This window comes from Hemicordylus capensis, chromosome 4, assembly GCF_027244095.1.
Source record: "Hemicordylus capensis ecotype Gifberg chromosome 4, rHemCap1.1.pri, whole genome shotgun sequence".
Lineage (NCBI taxonomy): Eukaryota > Metazoa > Chordata > Lepidosauria > Squamata > Cordylidae > Hemicordylus > Hemicordylus capensis.
In genome coordinates this window covers 202,723,946-202,738,097 of record NC_069660.1, presented here as the reverse complement: position 1 = coordinate 202,738,097, position 14,152 = coordinate 202,723,946, and the positions used below count along the sequence as shown (strand labels likewise).

The 14,152-nt window shown below is 43.0% G+C and overlaps 1 protein-coding gene across 11 annotated transcripts in view; it reads left to right on the top strand.

Annotated features, from left to right (window-relative positions):
- Window positions 1-14,152, top strand: part of RNF152 (ring finger protein 152) — a 67,910-nt gene that overhangs the window by 23,435 nt on the left and 30,323 nt on the right. Inside the window, exons 4-5 of one of the 11 annotated variants that reach the window (XR_008306424.1) lie at window positions 5,437-5,531; window positions 8,368-8,726. The exons of 9 other annotated variants lie outside the window; for them this stretch is intronic. The gene's annotated coding sequence lies outside the window, so the exon portion shown is untranslated. Of the gene's footprint in view, window positions 1-5,436; window positions 5,532-8,367; window positions 8,727-14,152 lie in introns of those variants that run through there. One more of the 11 variants, XM_053247230.1, reaches the window with a different exon arrangement.

Here is a 14,152-nt window from a genome sequence, read left to right as displayed (position 1 = left end):
GTTATACATTTTAAGTATCTGAACATAGATGTAAAATAAAGTAGTAGCCTGAAGAAAGACTTGTTTGCAGTGATGCTTGTAGTGATCCATAGCTATATGACTCGTGGTGCAATTAATCTGCCATACTGTTCTGTAAGTCAAATATGGATGTGATGTACTTGCTTGTGCTGAGCTGCTCTAGTTTGCTTCTGATTAACACCAAGAAGAATGTGCCAAACTGATACCAAACCTAAATATGGTTCCATTGTAGTTTATGTGTTCCGCTGTGGTATAAACTTGCATAGTGGGTCGGAGCACATCAAGTTGTTTAGTGGACTAGTGTAGTCCTGAGCATCAGGTAAGAAAGCCACCACCCTTGCTAATGTGTCTCCAAGGCTATTTGGGGGTGGGGGGCAGGGGAGGCAGAAACTGGCACACCTATTGCTGCTACCATCCCTTTAAACTGGGGAATGGGAAGAGTGGCATAATATCTCAGCTGTTTTTTCATTGGCTGAGGAAAATAAGGATTAAGGAAAGGTTGAATGGAAAGGAGGAATAGAGAGAGCTCTTGCCTGTTTCTGCTGTCCTCTCCAAAATTAAAACATCATCAGCCCATTAAAGCGTGAAGCTGCTGGAAAACTATGCTGCAAGAGGTGGCAGTGATAACAATAGCTGTTCTGTGTGCTTCTTTGCTTAAGGCCATGATGCTGCCTAAAGTAAGCACACTCCAATCCTATGGATTTCTGTAGGATAGAGGTGCTTAACTCTCCTGTTGAAATTACTAGGTGTTAGGGATGTGCACAAAACTCGTTTTGCCAGTTTGGCTGGATTTGTCCCGGCCTGGTACGGTTTTGGCCTGGTCAAGCTGGGTCTCACAAATGGCCTCTGTATATCCATGGAGGCCAATGAAATGGCCCCTGCACATGTGCAGACAGGGGCCCAAAATGGGCTGCTGGTAGCCCAGGCTACTCAGAGGGAGGCTTGCGGGGGAACGTGGGAGCTGCAGCCACACTCCCCGCCACTACAGCCATGGCTTGTACTTGTGTGTACAGATTTACTCTCCTGCCACCACTGTTCCCTCTAAGGCGTGCTCAGGTTTAATCAGGAAGGCCACGCTCTGAATACACGTGCGCACATACTGCCTTGAAACTGCTGCCCAGAACAAAACGCATTCCATACAGAAATGAAAAAAAATTAGAAGGACCACTGGCTCCCACCCCCTCTATACTTAGGACAGCACCCCCTGCTCCCGCCCCTGTACAGGTGAAGTGGAATCCTCACCGGATTCCCCTTTACCAGTATAGCTCTGAACCAGTTCTAATCCTAGAGACTGCCAGTATGTAATGTGCCAGTCAGGCTCAACTCAATAAGGGCATGATGCAAGTAAAATTAAACACCTAGAAATACCTAGTAGGGGTGTGCAAGCCAGCTTGGTTTGAGCCGGGCTTGATATCAAACCAGCTTGGTTCGAACCAGGTCCGGTTTGCTTGTAACTTGAACTGGCCAAGGACAGTCTGGTTTGACCCTGAACCTCTTGAACCGAGCCAGTTCAATGTCAAGCCCAGCTCCAACCGAGCTGATTTGCAGATCCTTACTAGGTGTTATCATGCTCTTATTGAGTTGAGGCTGACTTGCACACTACATACTGGCAGTCTCTAGTTTTGCCACCCAAGTGTGCACTCTGCAGGGTGAGTTGGCTAATTCTGGTTCTTCAGTGAGTGCACCTGTATAGAATACATTTCTCTGCAAACACAAGTTTTCACATCCATACTTTGACAGTTTCAAGTGTACATTTAAAATAATTTAGGTGTACACCTAGACATGTGAGAAGTTATTCTTGGAATTAAGTCCACAAAAGTTAGACTTTTAATGAGCCAGACTCCCGAAAACAAGGAACAGGTTATCTTACAAATTATTGTGTTCCATTCTGCTCAATGTGTTTATCTTGTCCTTCCTCCAAGGAGCTCAGACAAGCATGCATGGTTTCAGCCCCTCCCCATTTTATCCTCTCAACAACCCAGTGATTAGGTTAGCTGAGAGATTGACTGGTCCAAGTTCACCCACTGAGCTTTTGGGTGAGTGGAAATTTGACCCCAACAGGAATGACTTCAAGGGATGGTGGGTACCCCCCCCCCACTCCCCTATCCATCAGACTGAAACTTTAGAGCAAAGTGTGAGATAATACAGTTGTCATATTATGTTCCTGTAGCTCCAGTTAAGTATTTTTAAATGCCTCAGTTGTTTAAAGAAGCTTCATTCACTCACTCCTTTACCCTACAACAAGCAGTGGGAGCCATTTCAGCCAGGTAAGTAGGAGAATCCTCCAACTTCCCAGGAGCCAGGCTAACCCCTTAGCTTCCTTCTGGGCCAAGAACTGAGTTGGGTGAGAACATGTCTCACTTCCCCTGTGGATTTTAGAGCATCTGGGACTCTCTCCACCTCAGTCTTTCCCATCACATGGTCTTGGACAGGAAGAGAGAAATACTCTGGAAAGCTAACTGAAAGGTTTGGCTTCATCCAAAAAGACAGTATTTTCTAAGAGGAATCAGGTCCATTTTCTGAATAAGTTTGAAAATGTCAAGCAAGCTTCATTAATAAAGTAAATAAACAGACAACATTAAATACCTACAGAGGTAAGGTAATTAATGTACAGGTTGACCTCAATATCTATGGGGGTTCCGTTCCTGGCTGCAGCCACAGATACCCAAACCGCGAATATCAAGGCATTGGAGTCTATGGGATCATGGGGGTTAGGTTCCCATTCAGCTCAAAAATGGCTAAAAAATGCTGAAAATCGGCCAAATTTCAGAGTGAAACGAGTCTATGAGGGGGAAAGCTCTTTACCGGGCTTTGCTGCTCCCCCCAGTCATGCTGTGAATGCCCCCAGATTGGCCAAAAATCGGTCAAAAATGCCATTTTCTCTCTCTTTTTCCTTAAGCTGAGCCATTTCGAGGCTTCAAGAAACAAAATGGCAACTAGAAATTACCTCCGTGGTCATTTCCGGCCACCCCCAGCCTGCAGATATGTGAGGCTGGCGTGTGTCCCCCCCCCCACGTTTTCACTCGTATGCTGAGGTCGGGTGTCTGTTTCCCGTTCGCGAATACACGAATCTGCAGATAATGAATCCATGGATGACACAGTCTCCCTGTATAGCAACATTCTCACTCCCTTACTAATGTTCTTTGCTACCCCTTTGTTCCAGGAGAGCTGGTCTTGTGGTAGCATGCATGAATTGTCCCCTTTGTTAAGCAGGATCCACCCCTGGTTTTCATTTGAATGGGAGTTATATTGTGCAAATAATAATAATAATAATTCAACACCAATGAAAGAAAGCAGGCCTACAAGAAAGAACAAGTCAAGAACCGAGCAGAAAAATGGAAAAATAAGCCCCTGCATGGTCAATATTTGCACAATATAAGTGGAAAATCAGACATCACCAAGACCTGGCAATGGCTTAAGAATGGCAACTTGAAGAAAGAAACAGAGGGTTTAATACTGGCTGCGCAAGAACAGGCACTAAGAACAAATGCAATAAGAGCAAAAGTAGAAAAGTCCACAACAAACAGCAACTGCCGCCTTTGTAAAGAAGCAGATGAAACCGTGGACCACCTAATCAGCTGTTGTAAAAAGATTGCACAGACTGACTACAAACAAAGGCATGACAAGGTAGCAGGGATGATACACTGGAACATCTGCAAAAAATACAAGCTACCTGTAGCCAAAAATTGGTGGGACCATAAAAATGAAAAAGTTGAAGAAAATGAAGATATAAAAATATTTTGGGACTTCCGACTACAAACAGACAAACATCTGCCACACAATACACCAGATATAACTGTAGTCGAGAAGAAACAAAAAAACAAGTTAAAATAATCAACATAGCAATACCAGGGGATAGCAGAATAGAAGAAAAAGAAATAGAAAAAAACCACCAAATACAAAGATCTACAAATTGAAATGGAAAGGCTGTGGCAGAAAAAGACCAAAATAATCCCAGTGGTAATTGGCACCCTGGGTGCAGTTCCAAAAGACCTTGAAGAGCACCTCAACACCATAGGGGCCACAGAAATCACCATCAGCCAATTACAAAAAGCAGCTTTACTGGGAACAGCCTATATTCTGCGACGATATCTATAACAATTGACAATAAGATTCAGCCATCCCAGGTCCTTGGGAAGGACTCGATGTCTGGATAAAACAAGCCAGTCAATAACACCTGTCCGACTGTGTAAACAAGAAATAATAATAATAATAATGATTATTATTATTACATTTATATCCTGCTCTTCCTCCAAGGAGCCCATAGCAGTGTACTACGTACTTGAGTTTCTCTTTCACAGCAACCCTGTGAAGTAGGTTAGACTGAGAGAAGTGACTGGCCCAGAGTCACCCAGCTAGTTTCATGGCTGAATGGGGATTTGAACTCGGGTCTCCCCAGTCCTAGTCCAGCACTCTAACCACTACACCACACTGGCTCTCAGTTGTCTCAGTCTCAGTTGTCCGTGGACCTCGGTTCCCTTCATCCTGGTTTGAAACTAACTATTGCACCATACAAATACCTCCTAACCTGCTCAACAGAAGTCATTTCTATTCACCATTAGTGAATAGATCACAAGTTTATTGTGAAGTGGGCCTTAGCTGATCTGCTCTGAGCAGTGTTTGCTTGCTTGCATTTATTTATTCCAACCACCACCACCAACAACAACAACCCATAAATAAAGGGTTGCTTTGCTGGGTTTTCTTCTTCTGGAGTCCTTAAAATATGTCATATTTCCTCTCTCCTCCTTTCTGCAGCGTCAACCAATCCTTCCTGCACTTTGGGTTCACATTATTTCATACGTTTAACTTGGTGAGGTTCATTGCAACATGGAACTTCTGCTTTAACCTTTCAATTTGTAATCTCTCATGGTAGATCTGTGTTTTACACTCTAGGACAATGACAATGGCATGCCCAGTGCAAAAAAATGTAAATAGAATTTTAAAGCTTTGTAATGATAGAAAGATGAAAGTCTCACACCTTAACTATAGAGCTACTCTTGCAGCTCTACAGTATGCTCCAGATGTTTAGGAGAAATGCATTTAAATGAAATACTTCTAATACTCTGTTCTGGTGTTGATTTTCTTATAAGCTCATCAATTTGTATTATTCTTTACTGACAAAGCTTTGTTGGTGCAGATTGGCATAATTATAAGGAGATAATCACCTCTCAGCTACAAGAATTTCTCATGAAATCTGCTTGGCAATTGGGTTTTAAGGAAGTGTTTAAGCTGTAGAGGCAGCCTGAGATAAAAGGGAGGCTGCATTTCTCTTTTTATTCCCCCCAACTCCAAACTTTACAGAGATTGTTTTGTAGATCCCAGAGAACTGGATGTTCTTTTGTTTCCTTTTAATCTGAGCCAGCTAGTTGCACTACCCATCGTTTTGTAAATTGCCAGTGTTTGCTGTTCAACCCCCAGAACTCTGTGGACTGGAGCATTCTTCTTCCAGAATTTGTCTAGCAAAGAACTCCCTTCCTAACTGTGAGTTTGTCTCTCTTCAACAAGAAAAGCAGGTAAGAGTGAAGACATAGATAGTAAAAACTAAGGGTCATGATCCAAAGAGCTTATTAGGCATGAACAATCATTTATGTGTATGTACCTGTACCTTCCTGGGTTTCTCCAGTTGCAGATTCTTGTGTTCTGTCAGAGACCACTCGCTGAAGTGGTCTCTTGGCTCCCTCCCATGAGGATTTAAAGCTATGTTGCAGCTTCACGGCTGCACTGTGATCTCTGTTTTCTCTTTGACCTGCAGTGAGGGAAATAAGTATTTGATCCCCTGCTGATTTTGTCCGTTTCCCCCTGACACAGAAATGACCAGGCTATAACTGGAATGGTAGGTTTATTGTAGCTGTGAGAGACGGAATAACAACAAACAAACCCTCAAAAGCCAAGTGCCCAAAAGTCAGCGATGGATTTGCATTGTAGTGAGGGAAATAAGTATTCGATCCCCTATCAACCAGCAAGATTTCAGGCTCTCAGGTGTCTTTTCACTATATGCAGGTAACGAGCTGAGATGAGGAACACCCTCTGTAAGGGAGTGCTCCTAATCCCAGCTTGTTACAGTACCTGTATAAAAGACACCTGTCCATAGAAGCAAGCAATCACTCAGCTTCCAAACTCACCACCATGCCCAAGACCAAAGAGCTGTCGAAGGATGTCAGGGACAAGGTTGTAGACCTGCACAAGGCTGGACTGGGCTACAAGACTATCGCCAAGCAGCTTGGTGAGAAGGTGACAACAGTTGGCACGATAACTCGCAAATGGAAGAAACACAAAACAACTGTCAATCTCCCTCGGTCTGGTGCTCCATGCAAGCTCTCACCTCATGGAGTTGCAGTGATCATGAGAACGGTGACAAAGCAGCCCAGAACTACACGGGGGGAACTTGTCAATGATCTCAGGGCAGCTGGAACCATAGTCACCAAGAAAACAATTGGTAACACACTACGCCGTGAAGGACTGAAATCTTGCAGTGCCCGCAAGGTCCCCCTGCTCAAGGCAGCACATGTACAGGCCTGTCTGCAGTTTGCCAGTGCACATCTGAATGATCCAGAGGAGAACTGGGCGAAAGTGTTGTGGTCAGATGAGACCAAAATCGAGCTCTTTGGCATCAACTCAACTTGCCGTGTGTGGAGGAGGAGGAATGCTGCCTATGAGCCCAAGAACACCATCCCCACCATCAAACATGGAGGTGGACACATTATGCTTTGGGGGTGTTTTTCTGCTAAGGGGACAGGACACCTTCACCGCATCGAAGGGACGATGGACGGGACCATGTACCATCAGATCTTGGGTGAGCACCTCCTTCCCTCAGCCAGGGCATTGAGAATGGGTCGTGGATGGGTATTCCAGCATGACAATGACCCAAAACACACAGCCAAGGCAACAAAGGAGTGGCTCAAGAAGAAGCACATGAAGGTCCTGGAGTGGCCCAGCCAGTCTCCAGACCTTAATCCCATAGAAAATCTGTGGAGGGAGCTGAAGGTTCGGGTTACCAAACATCAGCCTCGAAACCTTTCTGACTTGGAGAGGATCTGCAAAGAGGAGTGGGACAACATCCCTCCTGGGTTGTGTGCAAACCTGGTGGCCAACTACAAGAGACGTCTGACCTCTGTGATTGCCAACAAGGGTTTTGCCACCAAGTACTAAGACATCTTTTGTGAAGGGATCGAATACTTATTTCCCTCACTGTATATGCTAAGGGGGGGCGAGGGTGGGGGGACACACAAGTTGAACCCAATATCTTCTGTTTTGTCTTGTCCCACAGACACAAGATCACATCCTTATACAGTGTTTAATCCAGAATGGTGTGCCACTTTCTGACACTCATGATTACTAATATGGATTAAAATCCGTACACTGATCTGTAAATCTGCCATTGAACTGGTGGAGGTGGTGGTGGTGAGGGGGAGGGACAGAGAAATGGTAGGGGGGAAAGAGCCTTGCCACACGCTTTACTTTGCTAATTTTGCATATGACTTGTGTAATCTTGAGTACTTGAGGCCAAACACCATGTTACATGTACATGATTGGCCTCACCAAATTGAAGCTGAAGGTATTGGGACTATGACATTGGTGGCAGTTTGGGTGTGGGGGTGGGGCTTGTCCCTGTCATGGTACTGATCTGGATTGGCGTCTCCCCCCTCCCCCCAAACTGCTTTTGTGGGAAGGAACAAACACACTAGGGCCAATCATGTGCTTATCATAACGTGCCATTTGACACTTAGGGGCCAGTTCACATGTGACAGATGTGTTCTTATTTATATCAGTGTCCCCTAAGGGAATTGCATGCAATATGGAGGGGAGATATCACTGTTCAAATATTTGAAAAAATGTATTTAGACTTTTTTTCCCTTTTACCCCAACTCTCCACAAAATGTCCAAGGCAGTCTTCTCTCTAACAGGGATTCTCAGATGTTGTTGACTACAACTCCCATAATCCCCAAGCAAAAGCCATTGCATCTGGGAATTCTGGGAGCTGTAGTCAACAACATCTGGAAACCCCTATTAGAGGGAACACTGGTTCAAGGTAGCATCATGTAAGGGAACACTCAGAGGTACAGGTGTCCATGGTTCCACAGCATTTATCAATTGCAAGTTAGACACGTCTCCTTCATACTATACTCCTCTGGGCTGCAACTCGTTTTCCTAGGGAATCACTTTGAGAAGACAGTGGGGGACAGAGGATCATAACAGTCCTATTCTATAACTGCCCTGAGCCATTTTGGAAGGGCAGTATACTAACTAACTAACTAACTAACTAACTAACTAAATAAATAAATTAAAGGTATCTCGTAGCAAATTCTGTTACTGCAGGTACTTCCTTTTCTCTACCTTTTCCACCTCTAGGTTGGCACCTCGAGTTGAGCAGGATTTATCCCAGGGGCTATCAACTGCTGACTGTTGTTCTGTGGATTCCCCTCAGCGGACACTGATATAAAATGCAGCTTGCTGCTGGAAAGTGTGAATTGGCTCTAATGTAGATGTTTAAAAGGTTGCCACCTTCCTTTTGGGAAATCTTTCAGTTTAACAATGCTTGAGCTTTGTGGTACAAATCCATCCAATGAACTAATGTTGATGAAAAACCAAATTTCTGAACATAGTGTTTTGTTTGCTGAGCTGAAGAATCCTCTTTAACATGTTATAGCTGTAAAAATATAACCTTGAGGTCATTGACTGATTTAAATATATTTAAATTAATTTTTAATCAATAAATTACCTGATTAAATATACATGTATTTACATATGCAAAGCCCTATGTGTAAGTGCTTTCAGAGATACTGAAGTAGTGTGAGAATTTACAGTGTAATAAACAAAACTGCACCATTCTTTATTTCAAGGAAAAAAGTCCTCTTAATTCCTCATTGAGTAACTCATCAGAACTAAAATAGCACCAGAATATAAACAAGTGTGCCCTTAATACTCAGCTTCCTCAATTAAACATAAGCTACAGTAAGCAGGCAGAGTAAATCCATTCCACAAGAACTGTTTAGAAAACTAATATTTCAAGTTTATATACATGTGTAATAAAACAACCTACATGAAAGTTCTTCATGCTTAAGTCCCACTTAAATCAATAGGGCAGGATTTTAATTAGTTAAAATTAACCTGTTCTATACATTTCAGTGGGACTTGTGCATATGAATGGGCCAATGCAGACATAATGCCAAACTGCGGTTAAACGTACCCGAGGATGGTGTTTCTTACCATATAATTGGATTTCTTCCCAACCATGGTTCCATTAGTGCCCCAAAAGCTTGATGGTGTACTCTCAGTTTTAAGTTGGTTAGGTTGCGGAAACTGAGGGCCTGTTGGCCCCATCATGTTATTTGAATTCAGCACCTGCTGTAAAAGGGTTTGTGCTAAAACTCCTTCTGTGACCACAGAAATGAGGGCTCAGAGCAGTTCAGAAATGTGTTTGTTCTAGGCAGCCAACTGGCTGTTTCTTGGAGCAAATGGTCCACCTTCTGCTGCCTAGCAACTCATCACCTCACCTGTCTTTTTGCTGTCTTGCAAAAATGTTCCTAGATTTTCATCATTTAAAGGGACAGAACCAGAACTGGGCATAAGGGCACAGGGGAAAGTAGGGTCTTAAGAATTGTGCCTTCTCTTGCTTCCTTGGCACCTTATCCAAAACAACCTTGTAGGATTGCCTTGCAGAGGTTGTCCTACAATAAACACACCTGTCTACATATTATTATTTCTTATTATTTATTATTTATTGCACTTCTATACCATACTGCCCTATCCAAAGGCTCTCTCTATATATTAGGTATATGCTGAATGGAATCGGCCACCATGCAAAGGAAAAGGTTGATTTCTCTTTGGCCTGCAGAAGGTGGCTGGATGAGAAGAAGATGAGAGGGAACACTATGAGCATACCCCTGCTCTCATGTAGTCAGTGGTTGTTGGGTAACTGAAGCACTGTCGCCATGCCCACAGTATGGCGATGCAAGCAGCACTGTGAATGCTTGGATTTTGCCTGGGAGGACTTGAAAGTGGGAGGGACGACTGTAGGCAGCGGGTGGAGATAATGAAACCTCAGTTACTAGAGTGTGTGTGGTACTATTCTCAGCTTCAGTGCTTAACGTCAGATATGCCTACCTGCAGTTTGGTGTTATGTCTGAATTGGGTCTAAGTTTGCAGTCCCATGTGGATATGCTAGGGAGTGTCATGTTGAATTCAGTGGGGCCCCCTTATGCATATGCAAACAAACAAAAAGCTGTGTTGATACACAGATGGATAATAGTAAAGACAATGTTTTGATATTCATTTTGCCTTCTTACAATATTGTGCCCATGTTTCTAAGAATTGTGATTTAGGGAAAGCAGCAAGAGGGGCTGGGTTCAGATTTGGATGTGTACTAGCTTTACCGGGGCATCCTAGTGATGGTCAGGTTAACATATAATCTGTTCACTGTGTTTTTGTGCTTGCTTGTATTCCTGCCTGCCCGTTTTGCAGCAGGAGGGGTGGAGTCTGAACCATTTCTGTGACCTCTTGCAATCTATCCTGGATGGCAGTGGCAGAGATCTTTGGGAAAGCTAGCTCAGCACGAGACGCAGGCATCATCCAGTGTCAGTATTAATATTCTTTCAAAGTTGATGGATGGTAGGATTATAAAACTGCAGAGGGAGGTAGAAATCTAACGGTGCTAGAGTTTTAAATGTATCCAGGATTCTTTCATTGACCCTGCTCATCAAGTATAGAAAACGCAAGTGAGAATTTCCTTGAGGTGCAAATATACAGATTGCACTGAACTGTAGCTGTGAAGACTAACCTTTTTCTTTCTTCAAGCTAAACTGTTCTTCACACTTTTGACCCACTCAGTTCTAATGTGTACCCTACAATGTTGTCTTATTCATGCTTATCCCTGTACAACAAGCGGGGAAGAGAAATGCACAGAAAACATTTATCAAATTATCTATTTATTTGGGAAGATCTGAATTCGCAAAGAAGTCTAATGTTGCTGCCTTCTTCACATTCTAAGAGATGAAGGTGCTGAGTATCTTGCCAAATCCAGGTCCTTAGGAATATACTCTGGAAGATCCAATTTTCCTTCCAGCTGCCAACAGTTCCTAAAACCTATTTGGCTTTAGCCCCCAACTTCTAGTAATATAGACAAATACTATAATGTTGAATTGGTACTAGAGATCTAGAACTAATTGGCAGGAAAATGTTCAAGATTTATCGTCAAAGCTGATGATGGTGGGATTCCTTGAGTTTTGAAGGTTGCTGTCTTGTGTACTTGTCAATATTCCTAGTTTCAGGCTTGCTTGTCACATTTTTATGACTGTAACGTAGGTAAATATTCAGGAAGGGCAGGAGGTGAAAGTCATTCTTTTCTTTGGGGCTTCTTTCTCATTCCTAACAAAAAATGGCAGAGTACAGCATAATCACAGTTGCTGCTGAAACCTCTAGCTGAGCAAGCAATGAATTCTAAAAGTGAGTGGCAGAACATTCGCTGCCTTGTGACACCTTGTATGATGAAAACCTTGACACTGTTTGTTGTGAAATTGCTCTCCCTTTTTTCTGCCGAAGTATATAGATGTGTTGCTGATGGTACAAGTCAGAGTTTCTCGAAGTGAGATCGTCTGACCCCTGGAAAAGATGGGAGGTAGCTGAGTGGAAGCCTAGTATCAGGGTGGGGGGTGGGGAGGGTTGGTACAGGCAGGACAAAAGTACAGTATATCTGCCTGCACTCTGGTAGCATTGCACACATGGCTAGAAGTGAACTGATGGGACAGGAAATGAAAATAGGAAGGCTCATTGCATAATAAAGGGCATGGATTGCATGCAAAGATCTGTTCTTGCATTGATGGTGTTTGGATGCATCTAATCCTTTCATTCCCGATACTGCTAGGATTGTTTCTCAGATTGCTTTTTTGTGACTCAGCTGAGCTTTCAGGAGAAAAGGATGTGGCCTACCTATTTTTTGTCTATTATGGGCAGTCTTTCTAGATGTCTGCTTTGCTTGTAAAGAAGGCATGTGTTCTCTCCCTTACATTTGAAAATACAAGGAAGAAGCTCTGAAGCCCCTATCAAAAATGAGGAAGCCTCAATCTCCTCACCTCCTGAATTATTGTACGTAAAATATGGTAGGTTGCACTTCAGGCTTGTAACCAGGCGCTTGCCTAATCCCTGTGGCAATTAAGAATGGCCTCCAGGCATTCAAGAAGGGAAGTGTTTCAAAATTGGTTCTTTGTTTTTACCCTGTAGATGTGTCACAAACATTTAGAATAAATCTGTGCATCTGACGATCAGGGCTGGTAACATTTGTAGGCTTAGTTTAATGTTTACCCACAGTTCCATGAATTCAGGCTGGCTTATATGAACATGATTATATATTTCTGTGGCTTTTGTTAAAAGATCACTGTGGTTGCTCAGAAAGCATTCTAGGTGCAAAAAGATGACCTTTCTGCTGTCATGTTGTGGCTGCAGCAAGAGTGGTAGAAGATGCAAGAAGAGATTTTCTTCCTGGTTTACACCGTCATTTGTGCTGTGAATTTTATTTTCCTTCCCTTGAATTTTAGTTGCCAGCAAAATCTCCAGAAATGACAATTTGAATTAAATTGCCTGTGTGGCTCCATCTGAAGAGAGGACCCCACTGTAAGGGAAACCCCTCCCGCTCATGTGGGAGGAATTATTGCTGAGTCACTCCTCCCTGTTACCTGGCGAGCTGACTGGGTTTAAAATTACTTTAAAAGAAAAAGAAGAATCTTTGGTAGATTGTCTTGCTGCCACCAAGCACCTCTTGGCTTAGAGAGTTACCTCTGACGGGAACAGGAGCATTAAAACTTCCTGTCCCCTCTTTACTTTTCTAGCAGGCAAATATAAAAACATGGTACCACTTATATATGCTGAAGTGGAGAAGTAGCAGGCTTTGCTATTCTGTTGAGGGCATGTGAACTAGAGGCTTCCCCTCCCCCTCTCCCACAGTCTGTCAAATACTCTGAGAGGGCTTGTAAAAACAAAGAGAACAATTTATTGATTTCTTATTTAAAAGAAAAGAAGAGAATAAGCCAGTTCAGTGTTTCGTGTGTAGCTATTGCAGATAATATTAGCTTAGTGGTTACAAGAGTATTTAAAATGCCTTTACGTTCTCAGGCGTTTTAATCAGTCCTTAAGTTAGGGCTGAAGATAGTCAGTTACAAGAAGCAGATACTTGGGATACAAAACAACACACACAAAAGAAAATAACTTCTAATGCAAGTCTTAAAACAGTTTTTCCAAAATCTAAACTTTCAAACCCATATGCTTTGGATTCCTTCCCTTGGACCTCACCAGACTTAAGTGAGACCAATTCTCTGCAATTCCTGACCTCCAGGGATTTGCAAAACTCACCCTGCGAGGATTTGGCAAGAGTCCATTGCTCCTTCCTCACCTGGGCACACCCTTCTTCTTCCCAGAAGCCCCCCAGGAGCCCTTTAGTCCTGCCCAACTGGTTGACCGTTGGGTCATGACCTAGGGTCTCCAGTCTGTCAATCAAGGTCAAATGTTTTTTCCCCCAGTTAACTCTATCAGTGTTGGCTGCCTGCCCTCTACACCCACTTCAATTTATCATAGTCTTTCCAGTTCTTTTCCTTGTATTTGTAGTACCAATGCCTTTTTGTCTTCAGCAGGGCATGAAGACAGTAGAAAGGAGTAGTCAGCATAATATATTTATTTAGTCATGGTTGAAAGATCTCCAGCCATGTGTGACGGACTTGAATTGATTAATGCAACATAGCTTTTGTGCCATTGTGTTGATTGTATTTCAAACTCAGATGGCAACCATGGTGCCTCTGCACTCTAATGTTGTATTTTTTCCTTAGGCAAATGTCATCGGTTGGCCAAGCCTGGAGATCTGCACCAGATATTAGATCACTAGTAGATGCTTTGTATCCATGATGTTGTTTAGAAGTCAGTGATCAATTAGAAATGGTTATAGGTAATTTCTGAGATGGTGTTCAAGCCATAATGAGTATTTTTACTTTTTTTACACTTCCAGTCCTGCATTAGTGAAAGCTACATCTGTGTTGGGTATATATAAGCTTAGTATTTGTAACAACAGTGAGATGTAGGGATCGCCGTAGCACCAAGTTCGGCCTGGTTCGGATGCCATACAGAGCCAGGATTGAATTCTGCTTTGTGTGAC